This window comes from Micromys minutus (genome assembly GCF_963924665.1).
Source record: "Micromys minutus genome assembly, chromosome: 21".
NCBI classification, from domain to species: Eukaryota; Metazoa; Chordata; class Mammalia; order Rodentia; family Muridae; genus Micromys; species Micromys minutus.
This window is the reverse complement of record NC_137956.1, coordinates 19740010-19757900: the sequence shown is the minus strand read 5'-3', so window position 1 is coordinate 19757900 and position 17891 is coordinate 19740010. Positions and strand designations below refer to the sequence as shown.

Genomic DNA, 17891 nt, shown 5'->3' with positions numbered 1-17891 from the left:
TGGAATATGTTTAGCCTCTGAATATGAGATTTAGAAAGAGGGGAGGCCCCACTTATTACTGTCCTTTACATTGCTTCTGTCAAGGAGGAGCAGGAGCAGCTGATGATGTTTCAAGTCTCCAGGTATCACTGCAGACTCTGTGGGCAGAATCCTCTAAAGACCTGAGTTCTTTCGAGCCCTTTCACCCAGTATAGCCACCTGACTAAGCACTGTAGATTCCTTTGAAGAGCTGGGGGAATTATTGCTGAGTATCCTTGCCAACGTATTGCGAAGTCTTGCCTTCTGGAAACCAGGCCTCTTCTTTCTGTGAATTCTGGGTAAAAGATTAGCTCAAGTTTGGAAACTGTACAAGCCATTGCAACTTTATTGCGTTAACTGCTTTCAATTGTGTAGCCCTTTGTCTTTGATTACTTTGGGTAGCAAACACTGATTGGCAGACTAGGAAAAGCTGTCTCTGTTCTCTCTCATGACTGTGGTCATTGTCACACACACTGCTGTTGCCCCTCCAAAGACAACCACCAGTCAGGCTTCTTTCTTGAGTCCTGTCACCCCTCATAGTGTTCATCAGTAATCCCAGTTACATATTGATTTGTCTTCGTGAGCCGGAAATAAGCTTTTCAGTGGTTTGGAGGCTTCTCACCAGCGTATTCCATGCGGCTTTTATATTATTGTTTTAGAAAATAGTCATTTGATGTGTGTGTGTGTGTGTGTGTGTGTGTGTGTGTCTGCATATAGTTTGTATATCCCAGAATGCCCTTCTCTGAGTCCAGAAATCCTTGCTTCTCAAATCCATGGCCATGTTTCTGGAAGCCAGCCTTATTTAGTATGAACCATTGGTTTGGGTAGGCAACTAGCAATTATTTTAATAGTCACTTTGTGTAATCTCTGGGGATTCTTGCCAGTTGTTAAATTCTGCATCTTAAGAAACTGTCTGAAAATTACTGCCTACCATTAGGATCCAGGATCTGATCAAGGACCCCCAGAATTAAGCTCACATGGACTGCTCTTGGCCAACACAAGCTATCTAAATCTGTTCCTTTGGGATATAGTAGCTCTCCTCTTTCTTAAGCTCCATCTGGCCCATGTGGCTTCGGATGTGATGAATTCTATTATAGGAGTGGGACTCTGAAGGAACCGACAGGTGTAGGGGGTGCATTCCAACTCTCTTCATCAACAGACTGCTTCTGTGAGGTCACGAAATGGTGTTGACTCTGAGGACTTAAGATTTGAGACAATTAAGGCAGATATCCCTCTCCATGTAGCAGGCGTACAGTCACTTGTACCAAGATTCTGTTGAAGCAAATATGATTTGCTTGGTAACCTTGGAGGTCCACTAATGGCTACACACCCTGTTCTTGCCATCAGGGTCTTGTGCTAAAGGGCCGACGGAATCTGAAAGTCTGTTCGTACAAGCGAGGTCTTTGGCCTTCATGTTGATCATCATTTGCCCACAAGTCTTGTGTTTGTTTGTTTTTATTACCCTCAAAACTCTGAAAACAGTTAGCATTCTCTTTTACTGATATACTTACTCAGGCCATCTCAGGAGAGAGTTTTAATAGTTGGGCTGCCACCTTGTGCTGGGGTCTGATTCCTGTCAGTGGCTATCAGTGGCTGGCCCAGGTCAAAGGATTCATTTTAACACCTGCTTCTCCAGACCGGTCCTGGTGCCAGATGTTATAGACTAGGTTACCTGGGAGGCATATTCTGAAATGAGGCTCAAGGATTCTTTCAGAAGAGCTCTTTAGAGTAATTCCCAGGGAAGAAAGACAAAGGACACAGGTTGAGCAGAGGAGGTTGAGTGGCTCTACAGGCATGGCTGCCATAGAGAACTCCATGGCTACTAGTGTTGCTCTCTGCGCTGTCGTAGCCAGCCCTGTATGGCTCTGCAGTTAGTAATTGAATATAGGTCATCCTGGGAAAGAATAGGCCATGGTCTATGGTGAAGTATTTCTCTGTGACTATAGTGATCCCTGAGATAACAGTGAGCATTCTGGGTATCATTTCATGCCTCTAGTATCGCGACTGAATTCAGGAAGTGTTAACCAGCATCTTTAGTAGTGTAGCACCTATCTACTTTAATAATTTATTAGTCACTATTGGTGAGATGGCTCAGTGGTTAGGAGCACTGGCTGCTCTTCCAGATACTCAGATTCGTTTCCCGACACCCACATGGCAGCTCACAACAATCTGCAACTCCATTTCTAAGGGATCCAACACCCCCAGGCACACATGTAGGCAAAACACCAATGCACTTAAAGTAAAAATAAATCAGTACTTAAAAAATACTTGCCTGTACGATGGTTTTCTCTCTTGACCCAAGTAATTCTATATCCGAGAGTGTAGGTATAAAAATAATGTACTCAGAATATAGAAAACACTTAATCTCCAGACTGTTCAGTGAGTATTCTCGTGACAGAATTCCCTCCTCACTTCTCGCCATGTGCTCTTTTGGGCTTTCCATGACTTCTTTCTTTTCATTTGTCTGAAACCCCTCTAACCTATTGGTCTCTGGTTCTTGGTCTCACTGATCAGACACCTTTGTGTTTGTCACGCTTAAGTCTGTATTTCTAGCTTCAGCTCCAGAGCTGTGTAACCAGCCTCCTTATTGGCTCTTCTGCTTGCCTCTGTAGTAAACCAACATAGAGATCATGTTAGTTATATATGACCTAATATGTATAGATAATTGTGACTACCTGCTCTTGCACCCACCCCTAAGCCAGCTGCTCCTTTTCTATCTCACCACACAAAAGGTCATTCTTGCTGCCCCGAGAACAGGAGTTACCACTCTGTACCCAGCTTATCTGCAAAGCTTTCGAAACTTCAGTGTATGAAGGACTTAACCATTTTTAAATAGCCTGTTACTTAATCTCTCTTCTGGTTCTTGTAGCTTCCTGACTGGTTTTACTGCCTCCCCACTTGTCCTCCAGTGTGTTCTTAACACAGAGGCCAAGATGGTTCTATGTTGGGTAATTTCTCTGCTCAGAACTTGGCAGTCCTCACCATTGCATTCAGAATGAAAAGGGCTTTGTACCAACAGGAAAGGTGCCGCCTGTGCCACCTGGCTTCCGGGTACCTTCCTGTCTCTTACTGTTTGACCTTACCTTCCTTAACACAACTCGATGTTCTTTTCTAACTGAAGTGAGGTGAAGGTATGCTGTGCATTGGAGTTTTACCATCCTCTGGAGTCTCTGCTGGGTCACCAGGCTTGCTGTCTCATCTTTGAAATTTCCAGAAATCCATTTTGCTCAGTGAAGCTTGCCTTGACCAATGTGCTTAAAATGTTACCTTCAACTTCATTTTTTCATTTTCTGCACTGAACAATGCTAGGTTTGTTTATATTTCACAAATTTGTGCTCTGCGTAGATCCACACACCAGAATTTCCATGAAAACAGAATTGCCCCTTCACTGCCATAGCACAGCTCCTTCCCACACCTGTGTGTCACTCAGTACCCAGTTTGTGAGACATCTAACTGTAAAGCTGTGAATGGAGAAATTCTGACATGGCCTGCTTATGTGACTTAATCTTAAGAAATAGTAAAGTGCTCCCACAATCTACATATATTGCTGAGGTCCTGCTACATCAACAGAGCTGCGAGTCTCTGTTTTGTGACTATATTTCTTATCACGTCTCCTTCCCCAGAAAACGAGTTATAAAAGCAGTGGTGCTTCTCCACATGGGGATTTCTCTGAAGACCCCTGGTTAAAGGAGAAGAAGGAAAGGTTACCTGAAATGACTAAAGGCCTTAAAGAGATGGAACCGTTTGTGGCCTTTAGACAGGGTCCACTCTAGCCCCGAATGGCATCAGACACTCTCTCTCTCTCTCTCTCTCTCTCTCTCTCTCTCTCTCTCTCTCTCTCTCTCTCTCTCTCTCTCTCTCTCTCACACACACACACACACACACACACACACACACACACACACACACATACATACAGTCACACATACACATACAGTCACACACACTCACAGGTTTGACTTAGAACAGGAATGTTAGGAGTGGGATTTGTTTTTTCAGCCCATAGAGCCCGTGTCTCCGATGTGAGAAGAGAAACCTGGGCGCTGACATCAGTGCTTAGTTCTCTGCTGCATCTGTAGTCTGAGGAGGATTATCTGCCTCCCCAGAGCTTAGTTTCTTGCCCTGTAAATGTAGAGACAATGATAACTGTGCTGCAGAGAACTGAGATGGCTAGGACAATGCTACAGGTGAAAGTTACCTTTGCAAGTGCCATAAGCATCACCTCTGACTTTTTTTCTAGGAAGGAGGGCTGAAGCCAGTGGTTTTGGTGGGCTGGACATTTTAGTTTAGTAAAGATGGAACATCTGATCACTGAAACTATCTAAACTGTACTAGTGACTAAGCAGCTGGATTCCTGGCAGTGGCTTTGCTTTGTAGCATCTCCATCATGAACACCATGGAAGGTGAACTCTGTGGATGGTGCACTGAAGACTTCTGCTCGATGTGGCTGCAGTGAGCACTCTCTCTGAGTGTGCCTCTGATGCCCTGGGCTGGCAGTGTCTGTCACAGCGTTGACACATTGTGACTCAGCTGAGAGTATTAATTACCACATAATCAACCCAGACAATTCTCATTCAGCATCTAAACTCCTTTTAAAGGTCCACTTACCCTTGCGGCTCACTGTTTTGTGTAGAGCTCGAGTCAAATTTGTCAAAACAGTTCACCCAGGGGGGAAATGTTCTAAGTTTTGCTTTGCATTTCCTACACTGTATCTCAGTTGTATAGTAATCCAGAAAATTCATAATAGATGTGCTCTTTATCTTTAATCTTCTACAGTTTGACTTTAATATGCTTACAGATGAAGTAAAAGAGAAAACCTATTTGTCCTTACTTTTGTGCTGTTCCTGCACTTCTTGGGTCTGTGGATTGATGTCTATCATTAACTTTGTAAGACTCAGCCATGGTTGCTTCCAGTACTTCTTTCTTCCCCTCCCACGTGCACATGGCACAGCTTTAGTAATTGTCCTGCGGTTCTTGGACTGTTCCTTTCTTTTGTTTCTTGTGTTTTCTCGTTGTGTTCTAACTCTCAGGGCTTCTCCTGGCAATCCTTCAGGTTCACTTATTCTTTCCTCTGCTGTGTCTTGTCTGCTGATGAGCCCATCAAAGGCGATTGTCAGCATTATGACTTTGATTTTCAGAATTTCCTCTTGAGTCTTAGAGTCTCAGTGTCTCCGTATGTTACCCATATGTTCCTGCTTGGTCTTTATTTTTTTTTTTTTTTCAAATTAAGCTCTTTGTAACTGAGTCATAGTCATTTTAAGTTCATGGTCTGATTGTTCCAAAATTGCTGACTATCTAGAAGGAAGTTTTCTGCTTGCCTGGTCTCAAGTGTCTGTACATCTTGTCTTGTATCTTTTTTTTTTTTTTTTTTTTTTTTTTTTTTTTTTTTTTTTTTTTTTGTGACTGTTGAAAGCTATCATGTTTGGAGTGATAGTCACTGTGGTGCATCTAATCTTGAGCTGACAGTTGTGTTCATCCGACTTAATCAGGTTGTTTACTTGGTGCCTTTGTTTCCCTCACTGTCTGTCTTTGGGTTGCCCTTGAGATTTCATGTGTGGAGTCTGAAGGTCATTGAGCTATTATCTCTTACTATTCTGGAGCCCTGTTGAGCTGCTGTTCAGGGCCCATGTAGTCTAACCCTACGATTAGGTTTTAGTCTTTTAGTGGACTTTAGCTGGGTATTTTCTTGCCCATGTTATAAGCTAGAGATGACTACAGTTGAATATTTCTCTTTCCTTAGGTTGCTTAGGTTTTGCCTAAGTAAATATGTCAGATAAATAGAAATCTCTGAGGTAAGTCCTTATGAGAACAGGCTCTAACATTTTTCAGCATGGTTACTTTCCACTTCTACTCTGAAGGTCCTAGGGACTTTTCCTTAGATCTTTACAGTAAACTTCTACTGATGAAAGTGTAGCTGAAGGTTAGGCCCTGGTAGTGTGCAGCTGTCCCCTGCGGTTCAGTTAAGTCACAAGCGCTCCCACCTTTGGCCCCAGCAGCCAGGCTCTGCTCCTGACTCTCCTATGTGAGACAGCATGGTGTGGCGTGACTGTAGGAGGAGTTGTTAGTCCTGAGTGCTGGGGTTTCTGTACAGCAGGGAAAGCGACTGGTCTCCAGAATTCTTGCCTGTCAGAATTGGCAGCTCTGGCCCTTGATTCAGGAGCCTGCAATTCATTAATTCAGAAGTGTTCTGGTGTCCTGAGTTGCATCCTAAATTTTTCATTTGTTCCAGGCCTTATCTTCATCATCTAAGCTATGCCTTTGCCTTGTTGTGCCCTGTATGCATCATTTTTATGTTATGTTGTGTTAGATCACATGATGCTCCAACTATTTTGCTGTAAACCCAGCTAAGCCTCTGATCTTCACTGGCCTGTGACTACTCAGTGAGTTTATGGTGGTTTAAATATGCTTGGCCCAGGGAGTGTCACTATTAGTAGGTGTGACCTTGTGGGAGGAAGTGTGTCTCTGTGGGGGTGGGCTTTGAGACCTTCCTCCTAACCTCCTGGGAGCCAGTCTTCTCCTAGCAGCCTTCAGGTGAAGATGTAGAACTCTCAGCTCCTTCTGCACCATGCCTACCTGGATGCCTTGATGATAATGGACTGAACCTCTGAACTTATAAGCCAGCCCCGATTAAATGTCTACACTTAGAGTGGATGTGTAGCTGCTGTTTTTCAGGAGTGGCGTCTTTAATTATAAAGTTTTTGGTTCTGATTAAACAGGAGGAGGCTGAAGTCAGAATGCTAGGGGATGGATGACAGAGGAGTCCGTACAGTGTACAGAACACTTGTAGTTCAGGGCCATTAGTAGATACTGTACACGGTAGCCAGATGCGAAAATAAAAGCATACATGGTGTTCTTAAAGAGTTACTATATGGTGGGAGGGGGTGGGTGGGAGAGCATCCTCATAGAAACGGGAGGGAGGATAGCATAGGGGTTTTATGGAGGGGAAACTGGGAAAGGGGATAATACTTGGAATGTAAATAAAATATATCCAATGAAAATTTTTAAGAAAAAGAAAGTTAATATAACATAGATCTAGGTAACCAGGTTTATTTTAACTATTCGGTTCACAAAGTATTTTTTAAATTATATTGTAAATAATGAGTGTCGTATACTTTTGTGAATGAGTGTTGTCTTATACATTCACCTCATTAAATATCTGAGCTTTAGCCTCACAGAAGGAAGAAGCTAAGCTTTGGAAAGGTGGCAGTGAGGCTGAAGGGTTAGTTAGGGGACACACACACACACACACACACACACACAGACCACACACACACTACACACACACCACACACAGATTAATCACACACACACACACACACACATGCACACACACACACCACACAGACCACACACACAGACCACACACACACACACACACACACACAGTCTTATACACACAGTCATACACATACAGTCACACACACACTCACACACACCACATACACACTGACACACACACCACACACACAGTCTCACACACATACATACACAGTCATACGCAGTCACACACACACCACACACACAGAGTCTTACATACTCAGTCTTACATACACAGTCACACACACTCACACACACACACCACACACACAGAGTTTCACACACATGTACACACACACATACACAGTCACACACACTCAGACACACACACACACACACACACCACACACACACACAGCAGTGAATTGAGCACAATAGGGATTTCATTTTCCATTGGCCAGTGAGATGGCTCACTTGGTAAAGCACTCGACATCAAACCTGAGTTTGATCCCTAGAACCCATACATTGGGAAGAGAAAACTCTCATAAGTTGTTGTCTTACCTCCACAGGAGTTCATGGCACGTTCTCCTTCCTTAAATAAATGAATGTAGAAACTATAAAGTAAGTTTCCCTGGAACTCAGTATTTCATTGTAATTGAGTGCACCAGGCAGACGTATTGGACTGTTGGAAAGGTTGCAGAGTAAGAAGCTACCAGGAACAGCAAACATGGTACCATATATCTTTTAAATAATAACCACAGCCTGAAATACATTCATGCCATCTGATTTAAAGGGTTCTTTCAAAGCAGTGGTGACTGTATGTATATGGTACTGTAGAGATCATAACCTAAATATATTAGGATAATTTTATCTCAAGAGTCTAAGAGAAAGCCAGCTTTGTCCTTTTTAGAAAAACCCTTATAATAGATGACAAACCTCAGCTGTGGATGTCTTTGCTCATGGACTCACACTTGCACATTTCTTCACTCTATTTTCATGCTTTACAGAGACCCTGACCTTATTCTGTACCCCACCAAGTAGTGTTTTGTTTTGCTTCACATTACCACTTGGTCAGTATTACTTGTTTTCCAGAATCCTAGGGCGTTTCTAATCACCCAAGGATAGAGCCTTCACTGACCAGGGGAACAGATAGAATAGGATTTGCCTTCCATGACTATCAAGCTTGTGCTTATTTCAGAGGGATCTTGAAATATAGATGATTTAGTTAACCAGAGCTGGGGGCTGGCTGCTGTGTTCTGGAGTGTTAGTTAGCTGACGGCCATGGGAAAGGATGAGGGGAACTGATGAGAACTCATAGTAAGTAAAAGCAGAAACGCTCACAGGAGGACCGTATTTTAAAGCAGATGCTTTCTGTGCTTCTGAGTTGACATTTGGTGGTGGCTTGCTTTGGACTGGGAAGAAAAGATTTTTTTTCCTCTTCCCAGCACTGGTTGCAGACTGTGAAATCTTTGTATGTGCTGAACCACACAAGATATTTTCCCCAAACCCACAGAGAACGTTTCTCAAGTGTTGCAGTTAGATTCTTTAATGTATGTTTAAAATTTTATTTTAGAATATTATAAACAAAAATGGAAGAAAACACAAATCATAGAGACACAAGATTTTAGAATACAGGCTGATTAGCAATTGAAAAGTGGTCACCCTGGAGCAACTTGTTACCACTGAATATTTTGTTTGGGATCATGCTGCCTTTTCCCACGTTTTGGAGTAACACCTCTTGGGATGCGTGCCCCTCTATAAGGACATGACCAGTAAAGATGACAGGTCACTCAATCATGGTTTCATACATCACCACACTTAATCACAACTCTCAAAATAAATAACAAGATCACACTGAGCAATCACACTAATGATATTTATGTGTCAGGGGTGTGGGGATCTCTCAAACCTGTGATATGCTACTAGTAATAGTTTCACTGTAGAGACGGAACTAAAGGACAGGAAAGTTACATCACTGCCGGTGTGTGTAACAGTGAGAAGTAGAGCTGGGGTACCAACTGAAGCAGTTCAGATAAAGGCTTAAACTAACACAGTCGCTCCTGATCTCAAAGATGTTTTAATCAAACCTGCTGAGAATGGTCCCTTAAGAGATACAGTGGTAGATGCTAGGCCTTGAGTTCCAGCACTTGGGAGGCAGAGGAGGAGGCAGAGGCAAGCAGATATCTGGATTTAAGGCCAGCCTGGTCCACAGAGTGAGTTCTAGGACAGCCAGGGCTACACAGAGAAACCCTGTTCAAAAACAAGCAAGCAAGCAAACAACAACAACAAAAAACAAAAACAAAAACAAAAACAAAAAACCTTCAAAACAAACACACAGGAAAAGGAAAGAAGGAAAGAAAGACCCAAATAAACCAAGAGAGAGGGACAGACAGATGACAGACATTGATGGTCACTGCTGCAAAAGAACAAGTATGGGTGACTTCAGCCATCATTGAACATTTGGAGGAGAAAACTGGGCAGGGAGCCCTCAAACCATGAGATATCTATGTGTCGGATTTCAGACAGCACAGTAGAGATTTTTTGACTAAAAAGAGGTTCCTTAGATGAGTCCCATGCTGGGTAGAAGGACTGCTGATGGCTCCATTCCCAGAGCCAGCCTAGCAACTGCCTGAAGGATGGCTGGGGCTGGAATTCAGCCACAGATCTCACATGCATCATGACATGAGAAGTGGAGGCAGGAGGATCAATTCAGGGTCATTATAGCCTTGTAATGAGTTTGAGATCAGCCTAAGACACAGGACACCATTTCTGAAAAACAAAACACATACAATATCTTATAGCTGGAGGTAAGGGTCTGATAGAGTCCAGGGTTAGGTTCTTTGCTGAAGGGCATTCTGAGGCTGTCCAGCATCTTAGTGCCATCCACACCCACCAGATTTCCAGAGAAGTGAAGCAGACAACACAGATGCTGAGGATGGGAAAGCCAGTTTTGCACAGTGCTTTTAGGAGGATCCATCCATGAATCACTGTAGGATTACAGTGAAGTTACGAGCACAGCACTTTGTCCCCAGGGAAACTCCCCCCCAAGAAGACATGAGCAGACATTTCACAGCAGCACTGTTTATCGAATGACAGGCTGGGAATAGTTTAAGCTGACGTGAGCAGGAGACTGGATAAGTCACCACGCATTGCAGCTTGTAATATTAGAGCACAGAGCTGGTGCTTCATGTAGTCCCTTGGGTACATCTAAGACTTGGGATTATGGAAAACACCACAAAGAGACATCTCAACTGCTCATTTTAAGTTCTTAATAATAGCACCATAAAAATTGGATGTCATTTAACATCCGTCCTCTCCGTGTAAGTTACCCACCTCTATAGAGCTTAAAAATGATGTTATACTGTTAGTGGATATAGAATAACATTTCAAAAGAATCGGGCACATCTTTTTATCTTATTTTTTTATTAGGTTTACTTATTTATCTATGTGTTATGGGTACTTTGAACGCATGCATGTACATATGTACCACACAAGCCCTGAGTGATAAATAAGATACAAGTGATAACTCTTGGCCTCGCTTGTTGCAATATGTTCATCTCTAGATCAATGATAGCATATTACTTCAGCCCACCCTTCAGGGCTAGATCATGAGCTTCCCCCTCATCGGGCTGCTGTAGCTGAAGCAACTCTGAGCTTGTGCGTTCTAACAGCCCCTGACAGCGTGTTTGCTCCCGTATCTTTCTGCTTCTCTTTACCTCCTGTGGTCTTTTTGTCTTCTGAACAGTTCTCAGCTCCATCTGTCTGTCTGTCTTCTCATTTCTACCTCCTGAGGAAACCCCTGTGTCTACTCTTGCCAGTCTGCAATACCCATGCCCTGATTACAGTGCCCAGTGTTGGCACTAATTGATCACAGCATTTCTACTTCCTTCGTTCCTTTGGGGATCAAGTATGAGCTTCTTTAACACAGGCACAACATGATCCAATTCGATTTACCCTTCTATTCTTAATTCTTGCTTTGCTTCCTTCCAAAGTGGATGCTTTTAGTCATTGTTAATTTACTGCACTGTCTAGAATGTGTCATAGACTTAGTTAATTCTAGCACTAAACATGTTTCCTCTGCCTCCAGAATTTTCCTTTCTCTTATAATTCTCCTGGCTCAGGCTTCAGCAGCCTTTTGAGGGCCTTGCTGATGTGGTTGTCCTGTTCTCTGCCTCAGTGCCCTGCATTTTCCCGGAGGTGGCATTCACATATGTCACATTGAAATTCTCTGTCACTGTGTGCTCTAAGGGGGAAAAGGAGCATGTAGCAGCTACTTAGAGGACATTTGACAAATAAAGAGAGAAAGGCAAGATTTCTTTTGGGGAATAAAAGGAAATAGGTAAGTTCTTACTATAAAAGGGCCCACTTTTAATAAGGAAGGTTAAATTTAATGTAACATGTTCTCAGTGAGGAAAACATTTCATTGCATCCCAGCACTACACCTTAAGGAGAGACATTGGATGGTTGAAAGTGGATGCAAGACAGACAGACGGACAGTTACAGTGTAATCTGTATGATGTGTCTGCTCACAGAAACTGAAGAAGCAACAGTATAATCTGTTGAGAGAATGGTAAGACAGTGACAGGACCTACCTGTGAGACAGTACAGAGAGCTGCAGCTCACACACCGGTGAGTGTGTAAGAAGTGACCAGGGCTCTGCTCTTACACACTAAGGGGGCATGGGATGCGAGGGGTGTGTGGCCAGAGAGAACCCGAGTCAGTTTATGCTCGCCCATACTAGCATTCAGGACTACTCACAATCTGAAACTAAACGCTACTGTATTTTACTTACTTACTTTCTTTGTATTGCAGAGGTGTAATTGTGGCATACTACATGTATGGAGTTCAAAGGGTAACTTGCAATTATGGGTCCTTTTCCTGCCAGGTGCTGGGATTGAACTCAGGTTGTCAGGCTTGGCAGCAAGTGTCTTTCTTTGCTGGGCCATGCCTCCAGACCTGATGTAATCTGAACCCTAACAAGCACTGTTCATCTTCTGAACCTCTTCAAAATTATGTTATTAGCATCTCCTAGTGCAGACTCTGGGACCCTCACCCCGATTTATTCTCTGTTCAGTTCTAACTCGAGTCTTCCTCAGGGCCAAACTTAAGTCTCCCTTGCTTGATGGCTATTTTCCATAAAGCCTTTACTGGGCTCTCTGTTTGCTACTTATTTTGACTTAACTTGGATTTTTATGGTGCTGTGGATTAAGCTCAGAACCAGTGCATGCTACCTAAGGGAGTACTTATCTACACTGAGCTATTCTTAGCCCCATTGATTGCTTTTAACCTAAACTTCTTTTAAGGTTTATTTTACTCATATGCTTTGCCTATCTAATAAGTCTATTTCCCAGTGAGTATTTTAAGGGCAAAATTCATATTTTTGTTTGCTGCTAATTTTATAAAGTATCTTCCTCAATATATTATCAAAATGAGTCATTTGGAGTAAATCCCCCCCCCCCCAGGGAATTAATCTGCTATGAAGCACTATAACTCTTGGGCACTGTGTAGTGCCGTACACATAACACACCCTAAAATGTGATTTTACCCTGTCTTTCAGAAAGAGCATTCATGATCAAGTTGGTTACACAATATTGGTCCATGTATGCTTAGTTGTGAGGTACCTGGTGTGTTGGATGCATACAAATGCCATCTTGCTGGTTTGTGATGTAGTTTGGGCTGTAGCTCAGTGTCAGCTTGCTTGCCTAGCACATGAGTTCCCGTGGCCTGCTGTCAGCCCATATCTTACCACATTGAGCAGGGTGAGCTCACCAAATGCTTGATCTTTAGTCAGAAGGAACTCTAGTTTCTGTAAAATGTAATGACAGTGCCTTCCTTGCTGAATTGCTGAAAGAATTAAATTAAATAATCCCTCTGAATTGTAGATCATACCATCTGGCACTTAGTCAGCTCTGGCCACAGAGATGAGTCACTGAAGTAAGGTGGTTTCCAGACAGAGAACAGAAGCTCCAGAATTTTTACATGTCGATTTCAGGGCATTTTTGTTAGCTTTTAAAACTATACATACCTGCTATTATATGCCAAATTTTGATTTATAAAATATTAGATTCTTTTTACAGTTATGTAGAGGTAAACTGGCTAATTCCTAAGTATCCCATTGCTTCTGATTTCTTAGAATCTATCTAGCATCTTGAAGCTGGAGCAAAATATCCCTTCTGTGACTTTCTCTTTAGTACATGGTATAAGATACATACATTGCAAGATGAATCCTGAAAGCCTCTTTCTAATTTTTTTGGAGTGATCAGAGCTAACTGCCAGGTAGGAAATGTCTCAAAATTAAAATGAATGTGTGGCATCTTCCCAAGGACGCGTCTAAAACAGGCGTATGAAAATGATAAGGTGCCCTGTGTACCGATTTACCACTGGGACTCTTCCCAGATTGCACTGTGGAAACTCTAGATTTATAGCCTCACTCTGCCATGTCCTGAACACGAAGGCAAACCACACTGGAGGGACTCCATTTCAACCACAGAAAAGCTGTAACAAGCCCCAAACCAGCAGACTGAGTAAGTAGTAGATCCGGGAATAGAGTTGAGAAGGCTCTGATGCCTCCTCACAGACTATGGGCTGCTTCTTCTGAACATAATGACAGAGCATCTGCCGTTGTTAGTCCCCAGAATGTGACACACCAGGAGGAAGCTGTGAGGGCATTGTCCAGTGACATGCAGAGTTTGGTTTCTGAAGGCTCCTTAGAAACAAGAGAATTGGAAAGTAGCCATCACAACCATCCGGTGGTTGCCCCTGATATCTGTCTGGGGTACTTAGTTGCTATCACGAAGTCTACTTCTCTGCTGACATTTTCAAAAATGACAACTTATAATTATGGAAATGCTTCTTTTTAGTTCTTTGTAACATTTTTGTAAGTTATGGAGAGCTTCCTTGGAATATGAAAATGGTCCATAGGTATAAGTGCAGTTGTATTGCTTAGGATGTGTCTCCACTCTTCAGTTTCCTCTCAACCATTTCCTTCTCTGCCCTCAGCAGATTCCTCCAAACAGCTGCTCCAAACTCTGATTTGAAGTCTATCAGTCAGCCTCACTCGGTCAGGCTGAAAGTTCTTCTGTCTGTCCTTCCCATGTCATCTGACGACATTTGCCTGTGTTTGTATGGATTTCACTGTTTATTAAGTGATAAAGCGCTTTCATTATTTGGATTATTTTCTTTGTGAAGAACACCCTTTGACGTTCCTTTAAACTGTCTTGTTTTAGCATTGTTCCTGTTTTTTAAACAGTACTATATAGGATGACAGTGATCTTCTCTTAGTCTTTGAGGACATTATCTCACATTTAATAAATTCTTTTGCTACCACTGAATATTTTTGAAGCTCTTAAATATAGAGTACTTATTGTTAGTCATTGCACTAAACACACGTATCATTTTGGAAAACCCACATAACAACCCACATCTGTGACAGATGTGGGCAATATTCACATTTCTCTTGATGGGAAAATACAGGCACAGAAAAATTGAAGATACATATCATATGCAGATGCCAAGATTTCAGTGTGGGCTCTCTGACTCCACCATAACAGCCAAATTATAGAAAGAACAAAGGTGTAACAAGCCATATTCAGTATTCAAGTTATTTGAGAGCAGCGTCGGTGAAGGCAAGGATGCATTTCTTATGGATATGCGTATTAGCAGACCAGTCGCTTCTATCCAGTTGTCCTGTTCATTCCTCAGTCACCCTGTGTATCTGTGTCCGTATCTGAGGTAAGAAGCACGATGGTCATCCATAGCGTGGCTGCGAAAAGTAATGTGTGCCTTGTAGCTTAGAAGTGGCAAAATACATTCATTGCCATTAGCAGTAGTAAAGCCAAACAGAAGAAGAGCCGGCTCCCCTCTGGGTCGAGTGGTACATGGGGGAAGGGAGAGGATGGAGTACTAAGTAAATGGTACTAGTATAGCTGGGTGAACAGTGTGGATGCTCTGGTCATCTTTGTGGTCCAAGCCCGTGGTGCTCGTAAGAAGACAGTTTGGACTGTAAGTTAGTACACCTGCAAGGCTGCCATAGGCCTGTCATCCACAGGTCAGTCCACATGTAAAAACTTCAAGTCATCTTACTAAAACCCTGACATTCCTGCAGTAAAATCAGCAGAAACATGATTCTGGTTTCAGTTCTCTTGCTGTGACAAAACAAAACAAAACGACAACAACAACCTCTTTGACCAAATCAGCTTGGGGGAGGAAAGGGTTTCTTTGGCTCACAGTTCCCGCTCACAGGTCACGGTCCATTTTGAGAAAAGTTAAGGCAGGAATTCAATGCAGCCTACTTGCTATTCTACACAGCATTATCTCTGACCAAGGAACTCATTTCACAGCCAGAGAAATAGAAAAGGAACCATTGAGGATGCTGGCTGCTGGCTCACAGAGCACCTTATATGGAGCTCGCCCTCGTAAACAGTTCATACCAATTGCCTAGCGCTTCTGTTGCCACAGCGAGCTGGGCTGTCCTACATCACTTGGCAGTCAAGACAGTCCCCCACAGACCTGCTCACAGGCCACCGACCCAAGCAATTCCTCCATTGAGAGTCTTCTCTCAGATGGTTTTAGACTGTGTCGGGTTGACAGTTAAAGCTCTCTAGGACAAACACCATCTAAGGGATCAGTATAGAAGATGAGGAAAGCCATTTGCAGAGTCTGTGATAGAAGGTACTGTCCTGAACATAAGGACTTCTTATTAAAATAATAAATGGAAAAGGCCAACAACAGCCACAGAGTGGGTCAAAGAACATACTGTTTCCCAAAAAGAATTCTAAATGACCAAAGATATAGAAAGATCCAAGGCAGAAAACACTGCTAAGTTTCATTAGTAATTGAAAATGAGACAAAACTCCCCAGTCTCCCACCACAGCAGCCACTGAAGAGCAGCAGCTAGATTTCTGTGACATCCCTTAGCCAGGGTCTTAAGAAGGCCGCAGATGACCAAGACTGTCTAGGTAAAGTCAGCCACTGTAGTGGGCAGCTCACCAAACACATCAGATTAGCGTGGGATGAGGTCAGGCTCTCCAAGCTTTTATCAGTGCCTGGGCGGGGAAATGCATCCTCCCAGGAGGAATTAAGGGGAGCCTGTTGGTATCCTGGCTGCTGTGAAGAAAATCAGTCTCAGTACTGCAAATAACAAAATCCTTATAGAGGAAGGGAGGGAGGAAAAGTTGATTAAATTTAATTTCACCTATGAATGTTATCATAATTTTAAATGGCAGATAATTAAGCACAAATACATGGTAATTGTATATGAGTAAATATAACAGAATGATGGGCTGAGATCTTTGTTAGTTCTGGTGGTAGAAAGGTGGAGCCGGAGAGAGCCGGCAGACTTTATCTCCATTTAGAGGTTGGGGAGTGGGGTCCACAGCTGTCCTAATGGCTGAAAGAAGTAGAAACGAGGACGGAGTTTAGTACTGTGTAATGACAACTCTGACACTGTGAGGATGAAAGAAGGCATAGCTTTGGTTCTACCACCATGTGAGGTTTTAGTTACTGAGTTCCAAGAGTTCTTGCAGACAGGATTGAGCCGCTGAAGAGGAGGCGTTAAAGCTACTGTATAGAGATATCAGTCTGATGGAGTAAGGTCAGGAGAGAATAGACGTAAGAAAGGAAAGCTGTTTCTCTCCTTCGTGAGGTGAAAAGCCGTAAGGAGAGCATCAGGTTGTTGAAGCCCAATGTGAAACTCTGAAGAAGAAGGCCTTTTGAGGGTGAGCCATCATGATTGGGATGAGTGCCCTATGAAGCGGGAAGGCATATGCTTACTGCCTCTGCCTTGCAAGCACGTAACAGAGATGCTGCATGTTGGGAGATGGTCTTCCCCAGACAGTGTCTTCAGCCACCTTGCCCTTGAACACAAGCCTCCAGAACTGAGCAGTAGACTGCTCTGTTTCTATGTGACCCTGGGCAAGACATTCTTCTTTAACAGTATAGCATGACTACAATGTTTGGGTTCGTGGTAATGTCCACACAGACGTGGAAACAAATAGGAAATCTGTGGTGCTGGCCAGGCCTTATCTGCTGTCTTATAAAGTTTGAGAATATTCAGAGTCAGAAAAAGCAGATGGACCAGGGCATCCAGATAGTCATCCCATTGACAGAGTGAGGGGAATCAAAAGGACCTGGAGGAAGAGGGCCTCACACTCTGCACTCCCGACCATTAGTGAGCTTGCCATTTCCCCAGCGGGGGTTTTTTCCTTCCACCTACTATTTGTTTTGCTTCTACTTTGCCTTGATTTATAAACCCTGCGTCTCAGCTTTTAAAATAATAGACAATTAAAGCTTCATTAGTTTGTCAGTTGGCTTCTAAGTGTAGCTAGGAGCACTGTTTTCTGAATAACGATAATCCTTTGTTTATACATAGCTTTTATATTACATTTTGCATATCTTTCATTTAACTCAAAAGACTTTGTTTCTACTGAGTTTTAAATTCCTCGAGGATATGGATCATAGTTTGGTCTGAGTTTTTGTCATTTGGCATTATTCCATAGTACCAACCCAGTTACTTTTTTTGTGGTAAGCATGCCGTCAGTCCTTGCTGATAATGTGTTAAACATTTATGTCTGAGGAGGACTTTAAAATAAAACTGGTGTGTCTTTTCTTTGAGCTAG

At 42.8% G+C, this 17891-nt stretch overlaps 1 protein-coding gene across 2 annotated transcripts in view; it reads left to right on the top strand.

Moving 5' to 3' along the window:
• Positions 1–17891, top strand: part of ME1 (malic enzyme 1) — a 100861-nt gene that overhangs the window by 47258 nt on the left and 35712 nt on the right. The window lies entirely within an intron of this gene.